The 10,782-nt window shown below is 34.2% G+C and overlaps 1 long non-coding RNA gene across 1 annotated transcript; it reads left to right on the top strand.

The window, feature by feature from the left end:
- The first annotated feature begins 9,540 nt into the window (after positions 1 to 9,540).
- LOC124887023 lies at positions 9,541 to 10,451 on the top strand. Its single transcript, XR_007044518.1, has 2 exons — positions 9,541 to 10,032; positions 10,199 to 10,451. It is a non-coding gene; the product is annotated as an uncharacterized LOC124887023 (long non-coding RNA).
- Positions 10,452 to 10,782: the final 331 nt, after the last annotated feature.

The raw sequence follows: 10,782 nt of genomic DNA, 5'->3' as shown, positions 1-10,782 counted from the left end.
AAAATGATACTATATGGTAAAATATATGTTTAGTTTTATACTAACAAACTTTGATAAACTAATGTTTGCACTTTGATTTTCTTTAAGGACTTTGGGAAAAGAGTTTTGGAGAACTATGTATTATTAATTCTCAGCTTGTGATACCGTATGAAGTGTGGTATAATTGTATAAATAATTTAAGGGGTTATTTGGTTGTTATACAAGTTATATGTCACAATCATAATGTGGGAATTTTAACACCAAATTTAAAAAATGAGATAATTTAGTGAATACATTTTTATTGATATACCTGGGAAAAAAAGTGAGATGTACAAAATATATGTAACACAGGGAAAATGAAGAGCTCATTCTAGTTGTGCCCACTCCTCAAAGCATTGAAAAAGTTGAGGGAGAACTAAGTAAAAATCCCATCACAAGAATTTATACCCCTAGTAGCAATCTGTGATTGTGAAAAACTCTCAATAGTCGCACAATAGTTTAGCTCTAAGTTGAAATTCAATAATTTAAGAAATGGTCCTATTAGTATTAGGGCCATCCGACATTTTTTTTTGGCGGTGTACGCCTCTATTTTTCAATTCTATTCTGCATAAAATAAGATATAAATTCTCTCATAACTTACATATGTATTAATTACGTTGGTTTCTAGTTAATTGTAAATCAATCATCATATTAATTTTAAATACGAATAACTTATGTCCAAACCGACTATCAAATATGATATTACGTATATAAGATTTAATACCTGCATAGCTCAATACCAAACTAGCTATCGGCCGACTTAACTGGATACCACTAGTTAGTAAACACAATTCTACTTGTGTGCACGCATTGTACTCTATGCTTTCCACAAACTCAGGAACCTTATACTCCTTTGAAAATTGATGAACTCAATTGATTCAATCAGGATATAATTTTTTAGACAACGGCCTAATTAAGGAACTGACATCACTTCCAAGCTGTTGTAGCGCCTCGACCAATTTGGACATGGTGTTGGGACGTCGCTCTCTGGCTTTTAGATATCGATCATATCAAGGGTGGAACTTGGAATAGTTACTTGGAAAAACATTTTGACAAACAAACGTGTTTGAATAATTGTTTTCAACTTTTTTTTGTTTTATTTGCAAATTTTCTAATAAAGAATCCATTTCCTTATTACCTAATTTTTTAAAAAAGAATTGTTTAAAATAAACACAACACACAACCAACACAGAGGCGGAGGTAGCGTTTTAATTACGAACAGCTTTTAATCCAAGCTTGTATTTATTATAAATTATTCATGAAATATATACAAAGTATTAAATTTTAAACTCAATACATTGAAGGATTAGAATTTTAAATCCTATCATCCCAATTTATTGTTTAGCTGATGAAGAACCCTCATTTAATATTTTTTGTATGTTCAGTCTTAGCTGGGCTCATCCAGTCATTTCAATTTATTGTTTACGTGGTGATGAACCCTCATTTTATATTGTTTGTATGTTCAGTCTTAGTTGGGCTCCCCCAGTCATTCCAATTTATTTTTTACGTGGTGATGAACTCCTATTTTATATTGTTTGTATGTTCAGTCTTAGCTGTGGGAGGGTGCTTAGTGTTGAGTCACATCGGATGGGCTGAGGAAATTGTTAGGGAAGATGAACACACAATTAAAGAGCCCGACAGGGTAGCAGCGGAAAATATTCAAAACTAAACTTTTCCTTTCAACTTGAATCAAGAGGAGACAAATAAACCCAAGCAAAATAGAGTAATATACAGCAAACAATTCAACCAAATGAAACAACACAAGAATAAAGGCAATCACACGAGACACCAAATTTACGTGAAAAACCCTTCGGTGTGAACAGTAAAAAATCACGTGACCAAACCTCCACTATAATCACCAAAGAGTTACAATATATCCTCCAAAATGGCCACCAAACAAGTGCCAAACAACAAGAAACAACACATAAACCACAACACCAAACACTAGAGAAATAAAGGAGTGAAAGCACAAAAAATGCAGCTACTATTCGGGAATGAAGAACAGGACCTACAGGACACCAAATCAAGCTTCGTCAGTTCCTAATCAAAGATTGAGATGATAGGAACAAGCAGTCCAAAAATCAGCTCAATCGGACAAGAAACGAAGCGGGAATCGCAATTTGAAGTTGACAGTTGTGAATGAAATTTAGGTGCAAAAATCAGCTTCGTTTTTCTCTCTTTGGCTGCTGAAAACTCTCTTTTTGTGATGGTGAATAAGACCTAAAAAGATCAATATATATACCCCATAGTAATGGGTCTATGGGCAAAAGTGGGTTTGTCCAAATTGGGCTTCATTTTATCCACATAGGAAGGGACAAAGGCCCATGACCCAACAATTCTCTCCCTCCCGACTATGTGGAGGAGACCGCCATCCCGGCGATCATGCAACAATCTTCAAACTTCCCTCTTGGCAAATGTTTAGTCATCATGTCGGAACCATTATCATCCGTATGAATCTTCTCAAGTTTAAACAACTTAGAATACAATACATCCCGAATCCAATGGTATCTCACATCAATGTGTTTAGACCGACCATGAAATGTAGAATTCTTGCCAAGATGTATGGAACTTTGACTGTCGCAATGAAGCACATACCTCTCTTGAGCACAACTAAGTTCCCCCAAGAATCTCTTCATCCAAAGCAATTCTTTACAAGTTTCAACGGCAGCAATAAGCTCAGCTTATGTAGTAGATGGAGCAACACATTTTTGCAACCTAGATTGCCAAGACACAGCTCCCCATGCAAAAGTAACCAAATACCTTGAAGTAAACTTGCAAGTATCAACATCACCGGCCATATATGAATCAGTATAACTACAAAGACTAGGCTTCCCTGTACCAAAACATAAACTCAGACTAGAAGTGCCACAAAGATATCTCATAATCCACTTCACAGCATTCCAATGTTCTCTTCCCGAATTAGAAAGAAAACGACTAACAACACCAACAGCATGAGCAATATCCGATCTTGTGCAAACCATTGCATACATCAAACTACCAACAGCTGAAGTATAAGGAACTTTCTTCATATCTTCCTTCTCATATCACTGGAAGGACACTGTTTCGTGCTCAACTTGAAGTGCATGGCTAAAGGTGTACTGACAACCTTAGCCTTGTCCATCTTAAACCTTCGAAGTACTTTCTGAATGTACTTCTCTTGTGATAACCACAACTTCTTGGCCTTTCTATCACAGATAATCTGCATGCCAAGAATCTGCTTTGCTGGTCTTAAGTTTTTCATAGAAAAAGACTTACTCAACTTTTGCTTCAACTTTTGAATCCTGCAAGTATTATGACCAACAACAAGCATGTCATCAACATAAATCAACACAATAATAAATACACCATCAGAGAATTTTTGCACGAAAACACAATTGTCTGAAGTAGTCTTCTTGAAGCCCTGCTGACTCATAAAGGAACCAATCTTCCTATACCACTGCCTAGGAGCTTGTTTCAAACCATACAAGCTCTTCTTCAATTTGCAAACATAATTCTGTTTTCCCTTGACTTCAAAACCTTCGGATTGCTCCATATAAATTTCTTTATCTAAGTCACCATGGATAAAAGCAGTTTTAACATCCATTTGCTCAACTTCTAAATCTAGACTTGCAGCTAAGCTTAGAACCACACGAATGGATGACATCTTTACAACTGGAGAAAATATCTCATCAAAATCAACTCCATTTTCTTGGTTAAATCCTTTTACAACCAATCTATCTTTGTACCGTGGAATTGGATTACCATCTTCATGCTTTACCCGAAAAATCCACATATTTTTTAAAGCTTTTCTATCTTTAGGCAACTTAACCAAATCAAAGGTATGATTATCTTGCAAATATTTAATTTCATCTTCCATAGCATCAAACCACTTTTTTTTTTCTTCACTTTCCATGGCCTCATTAAGACTCTCAGGTTCTCCCCCGCCAGTCAAGAGTACATACTCACTAGGAGAATAACGAGATGAAAGTATTCTCTCTCTTGTAGATCGTCTGAGAGAACTCTCTGGAGAATCAACAACTGGTTGTTGATCAACCATATCAACTTACACTGGAGCATCAATAACTTCTTGCTAGTCATTCTGAACATGATCATCATCTTCATTATCAACTTGATTTTCATCATCATGAAGGTTTTCTTCAGGAGCAGCAGTCAAAGAAACTGGATCAACATCAACTAGGCTCTCACTACTCTGAGAATTAACCTTCTCAGCTTTGTCAAAATCTTCAATTGTTTGGTCTTCAAATAACACAATATCGCGGCTTCTAACAAGTTTCTTCTCAATTGGATCATAGAAACGATAGCCAAATTCATCTTGGCCATAACCAATGAAGATACACTATCTAGTTTTAACATCCAATTTTAACCTTTCATCCTTAGGAACATGAATAAAAGATTTACACCTAAAGACTCTAAGATGATCATAAGAAACATTCTTACCAGATCAAACTCTGTCAGGGACATAATCATTCAAAGCAACAGTAGGAGATAAATTGATAACATAAACAGTTGGATTAAGTCCTTCTGCCCAAAAGGAATCTGGCAGCTTAGCATCTGAAAGTATATATCTAACCTTCTCAACTAATGTTCTGTTTATTCTCTCTGCTAAGCCATTCAACTGAGAAGTTTTTGGAGGAGTTTTTTGATGCCGAATACCCTGATCTCTGCAATATCTATTAAAAGGACCAACATACTTACCACCATTATCTGAACGGATGTATTTCCATTTCTTCCCTCTGTCTTTCAACCAAGGCCTGAAAATTTTTGAACACATCAAGTACTTGATCCTTGGACTTCAAAGGAAATACCCAGAGTTTGCGAGAATGATCATCAATAAAAGTCACAAAGTAAAGTGCACCACCATGAGACCTTACTTTAAAAGGACTGCACAAATCAGAATGGACCAACTCCAGCAAATCGAGCTTTCTTGAAGGCGGATGACTCTGAAAAGAAACTCTTTTCTGTTTACTGGTTAAGCAATGAACACACTTCTTTAACTTTGCTTGTTTTACTCCAGAAAATAATTTTTTCTTAGTCAAACTATCAATCCCCTTCTCACTCATATGACACAACATTCTATGCCACAACTCTGATAAAGTATCATTCTATACCAAGTTTATCAAGCCTCTAGAAGTAGAGCCCTGAAATATGTACAAGTTAGACAACTTGTCACCTCGAGCCACAATCATCGAACCTTTAGTAAGCTTCCACTGGCCAGCACCAAGGGTGTTAACATAACCCTCATCATCAAGATTCCCTACAGAAATCAAATTCAATCGAACATTTGGAGCATGCTTGACATTATTGAGAACTAGTTTGGAACCATTGTTACTTTCCAAACAAACAGTGGCAATGCCAAGTACTTTAACTTCATCATTATTTCCCATTTTTAACATTTCAAAATTACCTGGAGTGTAAGAAGAAAATAATTCCTTCTTTGGCGTAACATGAGAAGTAGCACCAGAATCCACAAACCAGCTAGACTCATCGCGAACAAGATTAATGGCATTCTCACCACAAGCAACAAGAAGATCATCATTAGCACAGCAACACGATTTTCATTATTGCCTTCTTTCTTTTGCCATCTTATATCTCTCTTATGCTTGTAACAATATTTCATGATATGCCCCTTTTTGTTGCAATAGTCACCTATAACATTTTTGAATTTGGACCTTGACTTGCTTCTACTTTTATCTCTATCATTTGAATCTCTGGACTTGTTTCTCCCTCTCTCTTCAGTAACCAAAACATCAGAGTGTGAAGATGAAGAAGATGAGACCTGAGATCTTCTTCTCATCTCTTCATTCAAGACACCACTCTTAACATATTCCATAGTTACAATACCACCGGGAGCAGAATTAGTCAAAGAAACTCGAAGAGTTTCCCAAGAGTCGGGCAGAGTATTAAGAAGCTAAAGTCCCTGAATTTTTTCATCGAACTTTACTCTGATTCCGGACAGCTGGTCAAGGACACCCTGAAAATCATTAATATGATCAGAAATAGAACTGCCCTCTTTATACCTAATATTCATCAATTGCTTAAGCAGGAACAACTTGTTATTGCCAGTCTTTGAAGCATAAAGTATCTCGAGTTTGTCCCACAAACTTCTAGCATGTGTCTCATTCACAATATGATTTCTAACATTATCTTCAACCCATTGTCTGATATAGCCACAAGCCTGTAAGTGCTCAAATTCTCAATCCTCATCTGTCATGGATTCAGGTTTAGTAGATGCAAACACAGGTAGATGCATTTTCTTGACAAATAGAAGATCTTTCATTTTGCCTTTCCAAGTATGATAGTTACTACCATTCAAACATACCATCTTGCTCATATTTGCCTCCATCATTCAAATCTACAATCAACAACAACCAACGCTATGATACCACTTGTTAGGAAAGACGGACATACAATCAAAGAGCCCGACAGGGTAGCAGCGGAAAATATCCAAGACTAAACTTTCCCATTCAACTTGAACCAAGAGGAGACAAATAAACCCAAGCAAAATAGAGTAATATACAGCAAACAACTCAACCAAATGAAACAACACAGGAATAAAGGCAATCACACGAGATACCAAATTTACGTGGAAAACCCTTCGGTGTGAAGAGTAAAAAACCACAGGACTAAACCTCCACTATAATCACCAAAGAATTACAATATTGTCCTCGAAAATGTCCACCAAACAAGTGCCAAACAACAAGAAACAATACATAAACCACAACACCAAATACTAGAGAAATAAAAGAGTGAAAGCACAAAAAATGCAGCTGCTGTTCGGGAATGAAGAACAGGAACTACAGGCCATCAAATCAAGCTCCGTCAGTTCCTAATCAAATATTGAGATGAGATGAACAAGCAGTCCAAAAATCCGCTCAATCGAACAAGAAATGAAGCGGGAATCGCAATTTGAAGTTTACAGTTGTGAATGAAATTTAGGTGCGAAAATCAACTTTGTTTTTCTCTCTTTGGCTGCTGAAAACTCTCTTTTTGTGATAGTGAATAAGACCTAAAAAGATCAATATATATGCCCCATAGTAATGAGCCTATGGGGAAAAATGGATTGGTCCAAATTGGGCTTTATTTTATCCACATAGGAAGGGACAAAGGACCATGACCCAACAGAAATTGCACGCCTTTATGTGGTCTTGATAATTTTTACTTTTTATATTAGTTTTTGATTTTGAGTTAGGTTAAAGATTTGTTTGTTTATTATATAACAATTTATTGAGATAATTGGATCTTCACCGTTTAATCACATACTTCAAATTCAATTGAAAGTAAAATGTTGGATATAAAAATTTCCAAAGAAAAAAAGATTTGTAAATTGCAATGACTAATGAGGCCAAAGAAGCACGTCAAAAAGTGAAGGGGTCCAAGGGGTTGGCATGTGTTGTATGCTGTAGAAGTGACAGAAGAAAAACAGAAAAAAGATAACAATACAATACACAAATGACAATGCAATAGCATATCAGCCCACCATTGGAGAAATTATTACTTCTACTTGAAAATATACAGTACAAGGAAACCAAAGCCTGCCTGCACATCTTCTGGGGATCTGCAAATCAATAACCCAGGGTCCCCCATTACTATTACACCTATTTTTCTCTTTTATTTTGTTTATTTTTTTATTTTCTCTTTTGTTCTTTGATTATTTTTTGTCCATATCTGATATTTCGTCTAGTTTGATAGGGTACTGTTCATGTTATTATCCATTTTAGTAACTTTTAAATTTTAACTTTCTACATGACATATTTAAAATCACAAGATTAAAGGATATTTTAATATATTTAATATATTTTTAATTTAAAATTATAAGATTTAAAAATCTTTTTATTTTCTTAAACTCCGTATCAAGTCAAACTAGGTCTTTTTTTAGAACGAAGGAAGTATTATCTATTGTCTTTTGTAATAATGCTATTATGTTTTTTTATTTTATTTTCGTCCTCAGTCAAGGGATTATTGAAAATAAATTCTCGATTTTACCTCACAGATAGCGGTAAAATGTGCGCACACTACTTATTCTAGATTTCATTTTGTGAGAATATATTAAATATGTTATTGTTATTTATTTGACGGTACATATTTCGAGTTCCAAAAAAATTAAATTGTTAGTGAAAAGTCTTAATTTAAGGATAAATGTTTTCGATCAAAAATAACTTTATTTCTTATTTAGCTTTAGATATTTATTTTAAAATCCGATTAATAATTTTAAGCTAAACAATTTTAGTTGAAAGTAATTCTTTCCTAACAATAAATTGCCTCATCTTTTATTAAGTATTTGATATTTATTTTAAGGTTTGACTAATTCAAATTTACACTAAGAAAAATCACTTTGTGGATAACCATTTCTCAGTCAAAGTAACTTCACTCTTCATCTGATGTTTGATATTATTTTAGAATCTTACTCATTTAAATTGAATTTACACTAGGAAGTCCTGCTTTGAGGGCGACCATTTCCTCCCAAAAATTTACCTCATTCTTCATCCTGTAGTCGATACCTTTTTTGCGATATGACAACTTGAATTAGTTTTAGCAAGTCTTACTTTGAGGCTAACTGTTTCTTATCAAATGTGATTTCATTACTCATTCAGTGTCTGATTTCATTAGAATCTTTTTTATTTAATTTGAATTCATGTTGGGAAGTCCTGCTTTGAGGGCAACCATTTCCTAACAAAATTGACCTCTCTCTTTATTTGGTAGTCGATACTTATTTTGGAATATAACAACACGAATTAGCACTAGCAAGTTTTACTTTTAGGCTAATTGTTTCTTATCAAAAATGATTTCATTACTTGTTCAGTGACTAATACTTATATTGGATCATCCGAGTGGTTCGAAATCGCATCGATGAACTCCCACATTAAAGTTTAAAAAATATTTTATGTCACAAATGACATTTTTAAAACTCAAATCCAAAAATCTTTAATTAAGCTAAGAATAGATGAATACTTATCAACAATCTATCACAATCTTAAAAGTTTTTTTCTCCTTTCAAATAAAAACAAAACAAACACTATTAAGAAGTTGGGGGAAATCAGTTTCAGATCCACTAAACCACAGCCTCAGACAGTTCTGACCAATTCCCATTAAACGACATGAGATTTCCTGATTGGACTGTAAATATAGGCCCTCCAGGCTCCACCAATGAACGACCTTAACCTTTTCTAGCAAAGGTATCATATGTATTCCAACTAATATATGTACATCTGTGAAATAGTTTTAATTTGTTTATTATAAAAAAAGACGGAATACATATATAAGTTCCTGAACTATTTCACTTTTTTTTAATATAAATACTTCAATTAAATGAGGTACCTATTGAACCCTTCACTCCTTCACAAATGATTTCAATTGAGCCCAATTTACTGACGTGGTAAAAAAAATAAAATGTGTACAATACACATGCTAATAATGACGAATTAAATAGCGATATGTGACATTTCAACTTAAAATAATTATAAAAATAATTTTCTAATATAATTTTTTTTTTTTGTTAAATCCTCCTCCCCCACAAGCTGCCTACATCGTCCTCCCCCGCACCCCCCTCTTCCCTTCCAAACAATATTTTCTCCGTTGTTGAACACACAAAAGCAAAATAAAAAATAAAAAATAATAACCTCCTTCTTTTTCTTCTTTTTCACTTATCTCTTAAAAACTTTTGAGTTCAGTCTATAAGTCTCCATCCAACAATGACTTCCATTTTCCAAGAATTATTTTTCTATATTCTATTAGTATTTTTCGATTAAAATAAATTAGTTTAAATTTAATGTTAAATTTATTTGTGATTATATCTTTGTAGGGAGTTCTGAAAATGGTTCTTTCGGTAGCGGTGGGTTACCGGCGGCGAGGGAATTCGAAATGAACCAGATGCCGACAGTGGGTATGGAAGAAATTCATCGCTAAACAGTGTAGCGTCGTCGTTTCGTATGGAATTTGGGCTATTCAAAAACTCTGTGAATATTATCGACGTCGGAAATAAACGGAGCTCCGACTCTACCGGCAGGAACAATGGCGGTGAGCCGAAAAGAGCATCATCAAAAATAAATTATTATTATTGCTTATATATATATATATATACGAGTGTGTGTTGAATTGATATGTATTCCGTCGAAAATAAATTATTATTATTGCTTATTGTATATGAGTGTGCGTTGAATTGATATTTTTTTCTTGGTTGTAGCCATTAATGGAGAAGAAGATATGGAGAAGAAGATGAAGATGGTGACTATTTTTTTTTTAAAAAATTATTTTATGTGTCTTTTTTTGATTAGTTAGGTTTTTTTATATTTAATATTTTTGATTAATTATGGCTTCTCACTCTCCATTTGGAGAGTGTGTTACACATGCCACGCCATGTCAGTGCTACATCAGCAATTGCATTCAATTGATACGTTTTGTGAAGGAATAAAGGGTTCAATAGGTACATGACTTAATTGAGGTGTCTATACGGGAAAAGTCGAATAGTTGAAGGACCTGTATATGTATTTAGCCAAAAAAAAAATGTTTGCAGAATTAAGTCATGTATATGATAAACATTTAAATTAAATTATATGCATTGACAGTCAAAAGGAAGATCAAAATTGGAAACTTATGAATTTAATTTTGTTTTTGTTATAATCAATGTTTTAAAAAGCATTCGTGGCGAGCTTCAGGGCAAGATGTAGACAAAATATATCAAAGTATTTTAGAGAGACGAAAGTATTGAAAGGCATACACCCATTATTTGATACGTGAGAGTGAAATTGGGGGTGAGTCCAACAAATT

Source organism: Capsicum annuum, chromosome 9 (assembly GCF_002878395.1).
Source record: "Capsicum annuum cultivar UCD-10X-F1 chromosome 9, UCD10Xv1.1, whole genome shotgun sequence".
Lineage (NCBI taxonomy): Eukaryota > Viridiplantae > Streptophyta > Magnoliopsida > Solanales > Solanaceae > Capsicum > Capsicum annuum.
The sequence above is the reverse complement of the archived record's forward strand: the minus strand, read 5'-3'. Positions and strand labels throughout refer to the sequence as shown.